This window comes from Caenorhabditis remanei, chromosome V (assembly GCF_010183535.1).
Source record: "Caenorhabditis remanei strain PX506 chromosome V, whole genome shotgun sequence".
NCBI classification, from domain to species: Eukaryota; Metazoa; Nematoda; class Chromadorea; order Rhabditida; family Rhabditidae; genus Caenorhabditis; species Caenorhabditis remanei.
This window is the reverse complement of record NC_071332.1, coordinates 17342112-17356713: the sequence shown is the minus strand read 5'-3', so window position 1 is coordinate 17356713 and position 14602 is coordinate 17342112.

Genomic DNA, 14602 nt, shown 5'->3' with positions numbered 1-14602 from the left:
TAAGTTAGGTCGTGATATCACCTGGTCCATTTTTGTCAGTGTAAAATTTGGTCAGTGTAAAAAAAGAAAAACTGAAATAATTCTGGAAGACAATTATAAGATTTTGGCTGACATTATAACATTTTTAAAAAATTGGGAAGGAAGGCACAAAATTATTTTTTAAAAATCATACTTGTCAAGACCCGAAGGACCGGCTTCAAAAACTGAACCAATTTTTTTTAATTGTTTTCATCGAAAGTTGAACTTTTTTGATGACTTCACGGAGTTTTTTCTAATTCTGAATGATAGTCGAAAATTTGAGTTTTTTGCGAAAAAATTCAAAATTTTGAATTTTGAACTTTGGCGCCAAGTACCCGGGCCTTGACAAGTATACAAAAATAAGTTCCATTTTTGTCAGTGCAAAATTTTGTCAGTGTAAGAAAAACTGAAAAAAAATTGGGAAAGAAGGCTCAAAATTATGAAAAAAAATACATTGACAATTTTTACACCTACCAAATTTAGACCATCATCTATAACTAAGCAAGCAACCAACTACTAAAAATTCAAAATAAAATGCAGAATTTCAAAAACAAGTTAAAATGATTCCTACTCCTGTCACACTGCTTATAAACACAATCTTAAGTTTGCCAGGATTCAAAATCCTGTCTGTCAGCTTAGACAACCTACTAGAGCCCTGACTCACGTTAAAAAAGCACTTACATTGACAAAAAAATTCTCAAAAATTGTTATGTTCTCACGCTTATATATAGCAAAATAACCTTATCAGAGTACACCCATTTATAGCCGAAAACATTGCGCATTACATTTTTCACGAAAAAATAGCCATAGAAAAGTCTGGAATCCCTAGCAGATTATGAGTTAAGCCCTTATTAACTGGTCACTTTCCTTTCCTCGTGAATCTAATTTTTGACGCGTTTCGACTACTTTTAATACATTTTTGAACGTCATAAGTACAAATTGATGGAATGATTTTTGAGGGGAATTTGTACAAAGATAGGTCAGAAGGCTATTTTTGAATCTAAGGGATTAAAATAATATATGACAAAAAAATAGTTGTGGGGTGAGGGAAAATCAAGAAGAATTGAAACTTGGCAAAATTTGTCAATAGAGCACGTTTGCATACCTGTTATGCAAATTCGCTGTAAACTAAACATTTAGTTGTCGATGGGGCGCGTTTGCTACATAAGGCAAAAAATGTGTTGGCATAGAAAACTACATGGCTGGAACGCTGGAAAAAGTTACACTGACCATAATTTTTACAATGACCAAAATTTTTACAGTGACCAAAAATGTCCAGCTGCTCGTTATGCGGGTTCTGAATCTCCAGCATTTTCTTGCTATAATAAATTTGAAACCGGATTCAGAATCCTCACGTCTTCAGCTTTTTGGAAATCTAACGGCAATTTTGAGTTTTTAGCAAAAAAAGTGTATTTAGACACTCAACGATTAGTGAAATCTGATGACAAAAACCGCTCTCGAATAAAAATAAAAAGTGATAAAGACAAACAGGAGGAAAAAAAGACAAAATGCATACACAAAACATCATGAAACACGCTTTCTCTCTCATTTCTTTCTCACCGCGGATTTTCAATTTTTCAGGAGGACCCGATGGGCCTGAAGGAGAAAAAGAGCAACTGTCGAATATAATCCCTGCGTCTCTCTTTTCCCAATTTTCGACTTTTTGATTGGAGAAGAAAAAGAAGAAGAAACAGAAGCAGAGAGAGAGAGTGGGAATCAAGGTTCACTTCAAGAGCATCTTCTTTAAGAAAAAAGATGAAAGGAACTCTTGAGAACACAATTTTGGCAAAGGAAATACTTGGAAAGCATCGGAAATTAGTTTGGGGAGGGGGGAAGAACGTCATGGTCAGTGTGGAAGATTTTTTGGTATATAACTTATATAATGGGTCATGGTTGTCAGATTTGGAATTTGTAGTGTCACTGTAACTTTGTCATTGTAACTTTGTCATTGTAACTTTGTCACTGTAACATTTCTCTCTGAGTTTTTCGCCTCATTTTACCATTATAAATTACACAGTGATAGCATCGATGCCTTGTGCCGCTATCGCCTCAGCGACAAACATCGCCTCTGGGTGATGGCCTAACTTTTTTAGTATGCGGTTTCAAGGCCACGATAGGATTCTGAGTTGAAACAGTTATAGGTCAATCTGGAAATTTAGTCAGTGTTATTATTAATTTTTATTTTTTGCCCTATTTCTGTTTTGAGCCATTTCAAGTTATTACCTCGGAATAAAAGACTCGTGACATTTAAAAAAGTTACGCTGACCAAAATTTTTACAGTGACCAAAAATTTCCGTATTTACTACTCTGAGGCCATGATTAATGATGAACTTTAAATTCAATTCAACTCCGGAATAAACTCGTAAACTAGGGATCCTGATTTTCAAAAAGTTACAATGACCAAAAAAGTTACAATGACCAAAAAAGTTACAATGACCAAAAAAGCCGCCGTATGGAGCGTCTTAGGTTACACTTTTGTAGTTTGAAACTTTTTTGTGCAGATGGTATGAAAAAAGTTACAGTGGCTAAAAATTTACAGTGAGGAAAATGGTTACAATGACCAAAATGGTTACAATGACCAAAAAGCTACAGTGACCAAAAAAGTTACACTGACCAAAACATTTTAAATATTAATTTTAAAAACTACTCCAAATTTAAAGAAAACGGATAAACCAATTTTCATATTTAGTATTCCTAGCCCACCGCCCCCACGATCACAAAACACAGAACAAAACGTTTACCGTTCCCACGAATCACGTATATCGCCCCATCAGACAGGTGACAATTTGATTATTTATTGTGGTGACATAACGAAAGTTCTCGAAAAGTCTGTAACAAAGAACTGAAAATGTGAAAAAATGGAATTTAGATTTGAAAAAATAAGACATTTTTGAAAAGTTATGGTCGATGGTTTAACACTTGCTGAAATTTCAGGGCCAAAGAACATCTGAGAAGCGGAAAATAACAGGGAACCTTTCTTCACGAAATGACTAAAATATATGGTAAGTGAATTGTCCAGAATAAGCAAAAATATTTGCATTTCTTCAAGTTTTTCTTTTTTCGGCCAGACATTTTATTCATTTTATTCGTGTTATGAACGGATTTACGGGAAAAAGGTACTGACTCATTTTTGTCAGTGTAGATGATCAGTGTAAGTGACTACAAGTCAAAAATTTGAGAAAAAGATGGGATAACAGATAGAGTATGATGTAGTTTGATCTGATTTCCGGGAGAAAAAGTGTAATAACAGCTATCATTGTGTTTTCTAGGCCAAGTACCTACATATTGCATGTCTGTTCAGCTCAAAAACAACCTTGAAATTCGAAAATTCAGATTCGAAAATTTCAAAATTCACACACAAACACCTGACTGAAAAAATATTCAAGTCAAAAAATGTTTGTAAAATGCATCTGTTTTGATGGCTCACGAACTACTAAATAACGGATCAAAAATCTCAGAATAATTCATCTACCTACATGTATTCGGATTTCAGCAAAAAGAAAACTAAAAAATTTGCGTTAGTTACTAAAAAATGTAAAAAATGTTTGAGACCTCAAAGATCATTTCGAAGATTTCTTTTTTGACCTACACGTAAGTCTCTAGTACATATTCGTAAAATGACAGAAGAAGAAGTACATCATCACGCAACGTAAAAAGAGATAAGATTTCTAGAGTTGTGCCCCACATGACCAGTCCCCGCCCCTCCCCTCGCTTTTCAAGTGCTTTTCAAGTTGTGCTCGCCGAGCCCCGCCACTGCCACCTACTGCTTTATGTATACCTAAGAAATCGGACAAGTTGTGATAAACACACAATGTTTTTGTTGAGAACGGAACGGCAGTGGGAGCACTTTTCAATAAGGAACTTTTTGGTCAGTGTGGAAAAGTTATTTTGGAGCTTTGATACTGGCAAACTGGAAAATACAAAAGTGGAGTACAAAAAAACACAAAAATGTAGAAAAAATTAATGTCCCATAATTTTGTCACTGTAACCATTTTGGTCACTGTAGCCATTTGTGTCATTGTAACCATTTTGGTCACTGTATCTTTTTTCACACCAGTTGCACAAAAAAGTATCCAACTACAAAAATCTCAAAACACACTTCTTCTGAACACTTCCCCTGACATCACACCTAGACGTACCCCCTCAATAGGTGATATCCGGATTCAGATCCGTAAACACCCTCCCACATTCCAAAATGAGCAAAGAACGGTGACCTAAAATTTCCTAGGCCACATAAACTTTGACCTCCTCCTTTCACACGGAAAAAAACATGAAATTATGTATGATGCCACATTTTCTTTTTTCTTCCAGACCGGATCGAATGATTTGAATGAATAGAAAAAAGAGAAAAAATTCGAAATGGGGTGGGTGGATGAGATATTTCTCTCTAATTTCCGGATAAAACCGGAAAGTAGAAAAGATGAAGGAAAACACATTTCTTTTTTTTCTCTTGTTAATTCCTCATTTCATTTTTTTTCGTGAATGAATGTGTGTCAAAAATTGATGTGCCCTCACTTTTTCCTAAAAAGAGATGGAAGGGTGGTCATGCATAAAATAGGGTCGGAGACAAAAGGAGGGGATGAGGATGATGATGAAAAATTGGGTGCAAAAATTATTGATGGACAGTAGTAGTGAGTATGTTTTAGGCAAGGGTTGTATGGATAAAGTTGTCTGAATAAAATTTTGTCAGTGTAACTTTAATAAAAAAAATTTTAAAAATTGGGCCGCCGTATGGAGCAAGTGTTAGGGTACACATTTGTAGTTGGAAACTTGGTTGCAATAACCAAAATGGTTACAATGACAAAAATGGTTACACTGTCCAAAATGGTTATACTGACAAAAATGGGTACAGTGACCAACATGGTTACAGTGACCAGGTCCAATTCGAAAATCTGCTAAAAAGTTTTAATTATTATAATTTGTCATTGTAAGTTTTTTGCTAACCGGCTTATAAGGACGACCACCAAACACCAATAATTATCTTCCAGGAACCCAGAAGATTTCTTACCAGAAATACAGGTCTCTAAGAATATTTAGACCGATTCCGAGAATTCTGGAATTCGAGAAGGCAAGGTCAATATGCTTTTTTTGTGGAATTTCAGAATCTCAGATTTTCAGGAAAAAAATCTAGAGGCCACAGGTTATTGCCCAAAAACCACCAATTTCTTCCGGAATTTCTTCCAGATTTTTTTTACAAAAGATATAATGGCTCTTGCTAAAAAATTGGAGATGTATACATGTACACATCTGGTCTCGAAAAACTTGCAAGTGGTCTTTGAAATAAGGGATGAAAAGACAAAGAATAGGACCTCCTTCCCCTCAAATGACTTGTGCGTAAGCAAAAATATCAAATTTTCTCAGTGTCCCCTTTTGTTTCTTTATTCACAGGAAGAGGAAAACGAGCCCACCCCGAGTAAAAGGGGGAAACAAAAAAACACGAAGGAAGAGTCTGAAAGTTGAGATAATTTGTTGTATCTCTGTGAATTTCAGCAGAGAGAGAGAGAGAGAGTCAAAATGATGTGAGTCACAGAAGAGTATGGAGGTAAGAATGTCTAATGGAATAGCTAATTTTTCGCTTTGATTGAAAGTGAAAAGATGGGATGGCTTCTGGAGGTCAGAAGACGTGCAAAATGTTGGTTGGTGATCAGAAATCGGATTGTGAGAGAGTTTTGAGGTCCGGAGGCGTGGGGTAGGGATTCAGAAGTTCAAGGGAGACAGTGGTAAGGTTCTGAGAAAAATTAGGATCTAAAAGTTTTTTAAAATTTTTTACACTGGCAAAAATTTTACATACACTGACGAAAAAGTTACAGTGACCAAAAGTTACAGTGACCAAAATTTTACAATGACCAAATTTGAGAATGATAGCTCGGTCATACGAAAAATTGTAAACTACAAAAGTAGTGATCTAGACTTGTAGAACGAAATAATTTTTGAATGAGTAAAACAAGACGTGATATCATTAGGAGGTATAAACAAAGATCTTCCGGATTTTGTACACCGAGTACTTTAACAGCGTGTCACGGTGCTACTTTGTTATTTTTTGTACAAATTTTTGCATGATGCTGTAGTTTTAATTCAGATCTATATTTTTGTAGTTGACAAGTTTTTGGAACGAAGCATCCGCAGACAGATTTGTCAGTGTATGTAAAATTTTGGTCAGCGTAAAAGAATCTTACAGTGACAAAAACTTTCAGACCTTAATTTTCAAGTTTTTTGTTCGAGGCGTCAAAATTAAAAACTTTGATAAATTTTGAGCCGATATCAAACATGTAGACAGAATCATAGCTACAAACTCATTTCAAAAATTCTAACCAATGTTCACCAACGGAATTGTATTGTAAACGCTGGAAGTGTGGAGTCATATAGATTATCCGGATACTGAAAAATATGTTTACTGGAAAAACGAGAAATGATCTGATTTTCTGTTATGACTATAACTAAGATCTTGTTCAGGAGGAAAAACGATAAAATTCTGATAAAATTCAACACCTTTTTTTAAGTCACTTACTGCATAGTTAGTGGGTGGAACAACAGAACACAAAAACAATTTGGTGACGCGCGCGTCTATTCTATCTGATCTAATATCACACCACATACTCACTATTCAACCACAAATTAAATATCTCATATTTATTTTATACCAGTCGGTTCACGTCGCCTAACGGCGACTGAACCTCCTTCTCAACGCCACCCTTCTAGGTGTTACAGCGCCTGCGGCGCTTCTCACATGGTTCAAACAATCGGGGTATCAGAATTCTCTTTTTCTTCTGGTCCTATAACTTTTCTTCGATTGTTGGTAGTTTTTATAAGCTGAGCAACCCGTTACAGAGAGAACAATTTAAACACTCCTACTTTTCTGATGAGCTTTCGACAAATTATCTCTATTTTCCCTCTCATCAATAGGCAGGTGATCCTCTAAATATAACGTTTCAACTTTTGATTGATCGGCGGCGATGCCGCCACCCTCCTCTGAATATGGCAAATATGGCAAACTAAGGCCAAATATAAACAAATCCTTATTCTAGAATTTGCTTCTTTTTTGAAGGTAACCGAGCTACGACAAATTTCCTCATTCAGAAATCACGGGTCTCGGAATTAACTGTACTAAATACAGGGAATGTTTTCTTTGCCTGACTGAGAAACCATTTACCAAAAGAGAATTTCCTTTTCACATCTTCAAAAGATGCGTTTAAAGTATTCTTTTGAAGTTTTTGACTTATCGGCGGCGATGCCGCCTCCCTCCCCCCAATTCTTTAAAGATTTTTTTTTCATATACACGGAAATCTTCTCTTAGTTTAATTTGCTCCAAAACGTTCTGCTTTCTGAATATTTCACTGTTCGGCGGCGATGCCGCCTCCCTCCCCCCAATTCTTTAAAGATTTTTTTTTCATATACACGGAAATCTTCTCTTAGTTTAATTTGCTCCAAAACGTTCTGCTTTCTGAATATTTCACTGTTCGGCGGCGATGCCGCCTCCCTTCCCCAAATTCTTTAAAGATTTTTTTTCATATACACGGAAATCTTCTCTTAGTTTAATTTGCTCCAAAACGTTCTGCTTTCTGAATATTTCACTGTTCGGCGGCGATGCCGCCTCTCTTCTCTGGAATACTTCGAAACTAAAACTATTTCACATATCTCTAAGTTCAAAAGTTAAAGAAGCTCCTTATTTAGTCTATTTCGATTTCAATCCTTTTCATTCGTACCTGAGTGCTTCACAAAAATTCTCAAAGTTCTTAAAGAAAACAAAACTTCTTGATTCCCCTAAATATCTCACTCTTAACATGTCTACCTACTAAGTTCCTGATCGTTTTCTTTTATTTTTTCTATTGTGATTGTGTTAGTGGCTTTTGGTTCATCATCTCGAATAAAAACTAACTAACTAAAAAAACAAAGAAAAACATTTTGAGTTTTTAAACAGATTCGGACGAAAGGTTTATTGTTAACTACTATCAGTTTCTGACTCGGTGTTTGTAGGATTGTGAATTTTGAAACACCGTCAAAGCTGGACCTCAATCATCCCTTCTGACAGAATTGTAGCGGTGTGTACAGAGTCAACAGAAAGATAGCTACTCCACCCTTTTGTTCTAAAATCTCGACCATAATTACAACTTTCATATACTGACTGTCTATGGTCTTATCAAAACAAAAAACCAAAAAACTTTTCGGACCTGGCGGGAACGAACTCTCTACCCCATGGGTGAGAATCATCTGCGTAGACCGCTACTCCAAATACGCGCGGCCGCGGCGCTCTCGAGAATGCAGTCAAGAAACACCGAGTCAGTAGTTTTGAGTTTCTACCACCCTGTCGGGACACACCTTTTCTGACCGCTTTCTACTGTTGAAATCGACATCGTCTCCAGAAGACGTCAAATTTGAAATTTTTGAAAAAAGAAAAGTTTGGGCATCATCTAAGGGAAATTTCCACTCTATCTGTGTAGGTTTCACAAAAATCGGTCCACTACGGAGGGAGTTATGATCAGCGACAAATAAACGGACACACGGATCTGTTGAATATTATTAGTAAAGATTTCTCGAGGAAAGCAACACCATCTGTCTCGGAGGCCTTAGAGGGGCTTATACAACTAGACACCTACACCTAAGTAAGGGCACGCAAGATAGCAATTTGTCAGATATGGAAAGATCATATTTTTCTTAAAGCGGAGCTATTAGCCATGGATAATTATAAGGTAAGTGGGAAAAGTTCGAACGATCTCGCAGAGAGTGATTTCATTCGGGAAGTGGAACTGCGATTTTGGATTTTTTGACTCCGGGACGTTTCGCCACCAAATATGGGGAAATTTCCAAAGCTTATAGGAAAAAACATATTACCTCAATTAGCATAATCAACGCGTACTAGTGGTATATTATTTCTAAAAAGCGGCGAAATGTCCCGGAGCCAATTTTTTAGTGGTGACTTGCGAAGAGTTATGTACCTAGCATTTAAATGAGAGCAAAAATGAAAAGCGACTAATTCACATATCACGGCAACAGTGTTTTCCAACTAGCTTAAAAAATCAGTTCTAGGCTCCAGGACGTTTGGAAACCAGATAATTGAAAACCGAAACATTTAGCAATTTTTTTCAAAACCATAACAATTCGAAACCGATCGTGAAAAAATTTTGCTTTGGACAATCAGGTATTTTGTATATAATTTTGGTTTCGAAATTTCTGGTGTCTAAACGTCATTGTTGCCAAATGTCTGGTTTCCAAACGCTTGGAACCTAGAAAAATGAGTTTCTGGTTTTTGTCAGTGTAAAAAAGTTACACTGACAAAAATTTACACTGACACAGTAATTATTCATTTCCTCCTTACTAAAAACTTATACCTTAACAAAGATCTAAAAAAAAAACGTCCCCGTTCCCACTGACTCAAAAAAAAACACAAAATCTTTGGCAACCCAGATCAGTGAGTCCGTGAGAACTTTGCTGCTAAAGTGATTATTGGTGGGAGTTATGCTGTGAATCATGTCTCTCATGGGATATGAAATATTTCAAGCAAAAGTATGATCAGATAAAAAAGAACAAAGAGCAGCGGACGGAAATTGGAAGAAGGAGTCAAAGTAGAGAGCTGCTATATCTGGATACTTAGAGAGGGTGGAGTGTGTATGACGTTGAGGGGGGGGGGGGGGGGGGGTGTCTGAAAATAGGGAGGAGATTTTAAAAGTTAGGGAAATTTGGTCATTGTAACTGGTCACTGTAACCTCCTACAAAAAGTTTGTGAATTTTGGTTTCTTGAACTTTTTCGGCACACACGGATCAACGGAGTCTTAAAAGACGTTTCACAATTCTCAGAACACATTCAGTAAGATAAAAAATTTTGCGCAGCGTAGCGGCACAAAACCTCAAAACCTATGAAAAACTAAGAAAAACTCCAGAAACCAAAAAGATGAATAAGCCTTCGAGTGAAAATTGAAGAAAAGTTCCCACACCGAATCAAAAAACTTCGTCCGTCGAGTCGCTCTGAGCAGGCGCCACACCTCATTTCGCCTTCTTATCTCATTAGGAATTACATATTTGTTGGTTGTGTGTTTATGGGGGCGACAACTTTTTCACGACGAAAAGTTTTTAGTCAGGGATCAACGTAAAAATAGAAAAATAGTCGAGATGTCATGATGAGCCCAACCGTAGTCATATTTTGAGCATGTGGGTGGATCGAGTAGAAGGTGTTCGGTGTCAAAAATAGAAATAGGTAATGAGCGTGATTCGGAATTAAAGAATTGAGACAAGATTTCACAAAATGTGATAAAACTAATTTTGGTCACTGTAACTTTTGTCACTGTAACTTTTGTCACTGTAACTTTGTCACTGTAAATTGGTCACTGTAACTTTTTGGTCATTGTAACTTTGTCACTGTAACTTTGTCACTGTAACTTTGTCACTGAAACATGACTCGAATAATCCCACAAAAACGCTCTAACGGCACGCCAAGCTATGTACATCTTCCAAAAATAAACACACTCAACCCGTAAACAAAAGTGTTCATTCCATAAAAATCTAATTATTCATGCGATGACTTTTATTCGTCTAAATGTCAAATCTGAAAGGTTCAAAAGCTCAAATATTTGTCACACTGTGCTGACTTTGCCAAAATAACAAAAAAATAAACACATCAACGAAATAAGCGAAAAGGAGTGGAGGAGCTCAAGTGAATTAGTCATAATACGTAAATGGGGAATGAGGGCTCCCTTCAGATGATATAGAGAAGAAGGATACCAAAAAGGAGAGAAGGGGAAATTCGGATTAGAAATGGAAGGCCCCTTCTCTCTTCCCGCGAACGATCAGAAATGGGATGGTGTGGTGAATAGGAGGAGGAGAGGAGCACACACGTTGCGTTGAGATGAGCACGCGGAGTTAGTGAATGGATGGAATTGATGAACGATGCGGGGGGAAATTAGGGGAGAGGGGAAAAAAATAGTATATAAGGAGTAAATGTTGGAAAAAACTTGAAAATTTTGGTTTTCGAATTAAATTAGATTGGCCAATTTTGAGGTTGGAGATCTCAAAATGTTTGCACAGGGCCTTAGTAGATAGCTGTGAAAAAAACAGAAGTTACACTGACAAAACTTACAGTGACAAAAATAAATTTCGCCATGTTTCGAAGATGCGACATTTGGTAACTGGGACATTATGCAACCAGACATTTCGAAACCATGTCTTTTCAAGAGTAAACGTGAAAATAATAACTGAAAAATTCATACTTGTCTAGCCCCGCTCCGGGCCGGGTCATGGCACCAAAATTAAGGCCTGGGTAATTGGCGCCAAAGTTGAATTTTCAATTTTTTTCTCAATTTTTTGAACTTTTTTGAACTTCTTTCTGAAAAAAAAGTGACGAAAACTAATTTTTCAACAATTTTTATTGAAACTACTGTTGCATATTGCTCAATTTCAAGAACTACTTGTAGGTGAGATAAAACAAGTTTAAAACTTCTCGGATCCTTTTTTGGTCGATGTAAAAAATGTTACACTGGCAAAACATTTTCTCAAGTTTTCAAAGTTTTGTAACTCTTCAGGATCGATCTATACCAAAAAAAGTTGTCAACTACAAAAATGGAAATCTATTTATAATCTACACAACCAATATCATTTTTATATAATTTGACAGTTCTAGGTCATTGTGTTCGACTAGACTCAATTCAATTCCAGACAAAAACTCCAAAAAAAAAGTAGTGCAAACAAATTTTCCAAGAAAAACAAATAAAATTGTATTCGCGGGTAAGCAAGTACAATGTCTGGACGTCAGTGAAAGGTGCGCCAGACTCAATACTAGGGAGCGGAAAAAATTAAATCAAGACAAGCGGAAAAAAACACTAAATAAATCATATTTTTCTTATGATTTGCAGAAAGACTGCAAATTTTTTTATTTAATTTTTCATTCGATTGGAGGCAGTGAAGCTAAAAATGACTAACACTAGACTCAAAAATTCAAAATCCTTTTAAAAAATGTGTTTAAAAAAGTTAATCTAAAAACAGAAAAAACCAATTTCCGCAACATTTTCGAATAACCGGAAATTGGAGGATTACGAAATTTTTACGAAAAAATTTGAACTTTTTGAAAATCATGAAATGTATGTACGTGTATATTTTGCTGATAATCCAAATATGCACATGGTAGAAGAAAATCGGTGATTTGAATTTCCGGAATTTTCCGGACAGACAGGTGTCTTAACTATAAGGGATCACCAAATTCGAGATCTATGAAAGTAGTGAAATATGCGTCATGAAGACGCGAAAATGTTGTAGATCATATGTAGATCTTCATTTTTGTAGTTGACAACTTTTTTGTACGAGCTCTCCCTGGATAGTTCTAGCAAGTGGAAGTACTGAAGAAAATAATTGTCAGTGTAACTTACACTGACAAATAAATCCATTTTTATGAAAATGTCAGAAATGTTACACTGACCAAGTTTAATAGCTGGGATGACCTAGAAAACCAAAACCAAGAAAACTAGTCCACGGCTTTATGAGTATCCATATGTACCCAGAGCCCAATTTTATACCACAGGGTTACGGTAGCTTAGACACGATCGACTAAAAACCGAGACCAACAATTAGTCGGGCGGAAATCCTGGCTATGACAGTTATGTAGCTATTTGTAAGGGTTCAAAGTTTGAAATGTTATTATTACACTGGTTTGCAGGAGACAGGCGGGGGAAAGAAGAAAAAACGGATTGGTAATTGGATTGAAATATAAGCTTTTTCCAGCTGATCTAAAAATCCACGTCTAGAAGAGAAACTTAAAATGAACCGCCCAGACAACCGGTCCACGGTCAACACACCAAACGTGTGATAATCTTCTTATCATCACGTTCAACTTGTCATTCAAAGTGCCATTTTTCAACAACAACAGGTTTTAATTAGTGCAAACCGTATTGGTAGTTGAGCATTGTTCAGTACAGTCCCTTTTTAGACAGATACACATACATAGGTTGCTGAAATCAAATATGGATGAGATCGCTGGAATAGGTTATCTGATCGACTGTCAGGAGGAGCATGTCAAGAAGTAGTTAACTACGAAAGCAGGGATGCAGGTTTGTACTTTTTTCAGATAGTTGCTAAAAAATGATGTTTTTTAGGGTAGAAATGTTACAGTGACCAAAAATTGCGAGCTTATTCTTTATTTTTCGGTCCAAAAATATTCAGTAGAAGTTTTCACCGGAAAGTTCTCTGTTGCAAATCTTGCCGCTTGCTTAATTTAGACACTCTGTGAGTTTCAGCCAAAAAAAAGTTGGTCACTGTAACTTCTCGTCAGTGTAAGAAAAGTTTTACACTGACCAAAATTCGAACGAAATTCAAATTTCGTCGATAACTCTCTAGAATCAGTTTGTACCAAAAGTTGATAAACTGAAGCTGACCAACCAAACATTTTGACCTCCTCCTCCTTATCTCACCAGACACATCCCCAGATTTTCTAAAATAGATAAAATAGAAGCCATTTCCGGTCAGCCTTTTGAACAAATCAGTCTGGCCTTTGAACGCAAAAATGGTGCTCATTTAAACACGACGACGACACATGTTTTTGACACCTCAGAAAACATCAAAAGGGGCGGGGCTTAGATAATAGTGCTGAAAATATAACAGGGTGGACTGGAGGACTAGCCAAAAGTTTTATTGACAGGACAGCCGAGAAGAAAAAATGTACCTTGTCAGCTCGGGGGAGAAGAAAAGCGGTCTGCCTGCTAACCCGAAAATATATAACATAATAATCGGGGGAAGGAAAAGGAAGACGACAACTTTGTGACGCAGAAATTCCCTTCTTCTCCTCCTACTGAAAAAGGGCACCACTGAGAAATGTTCGGGGCCAATTTGAGGAAGGAAAAAGGACAACGAGATTACTAAGGGTGGGTTTCATATGTGATCAGAAAACGACGGGGGACTAGGTTTCTAGAGGTTTGAGTTTCTAGGCCAGCAGGTACAATTTGGATATCTTACGGAATTTTGAAACTTTGAAAATGCGCTCCACTGACAAAATTTTACACAAATTTTTGGTTATTGAAATTTCCTTGAATTTTTTTTGTGGGCAATTCTGAGGGAAAAAATTTTTCGGATTTGGTAACCTAGTCCTCTTGGAGTATTAGGTCAGAAATTGATAATTTGGTCAATTTGCTTCATTGGTAAATGTTACACTGACAATTTTTGGTCAGTGTAGCAACTGAACTTGTCATTTACAATACTCAAACTTTGAAGACCCGTAATGCTGCGTAAAGTGGTCGTACCGTGTGAAATTTTATGCCATTGTGTAGATTGAACCTAGATCTTAATTTTTGCAGTGGACCACTTTTTTGTACGAGCCATCACTAATGAGATATGGATCCTTGAAATGACCAAAATAAGAATTTTCGGTAGCCAAGATTCCATCACAGTTATCTCTTTAAGGAAGACTTGTACCAAAACCTTGTTAACTACACAATTGTAGCCGTTGAAATGGGCTTTTCAAAAAGTTTAAATTTGAGGTAACACGACTGTGTAGGAGCTTGAAAGGCCCGCTCAACGTTGACTTTCGAAAAAAATAGATTTCATGAAAAAAAATTTCTCCATGTAAGACTTTATGGTAAAGTTGCTTTTTTCAGAAGACTACCATAAGAAA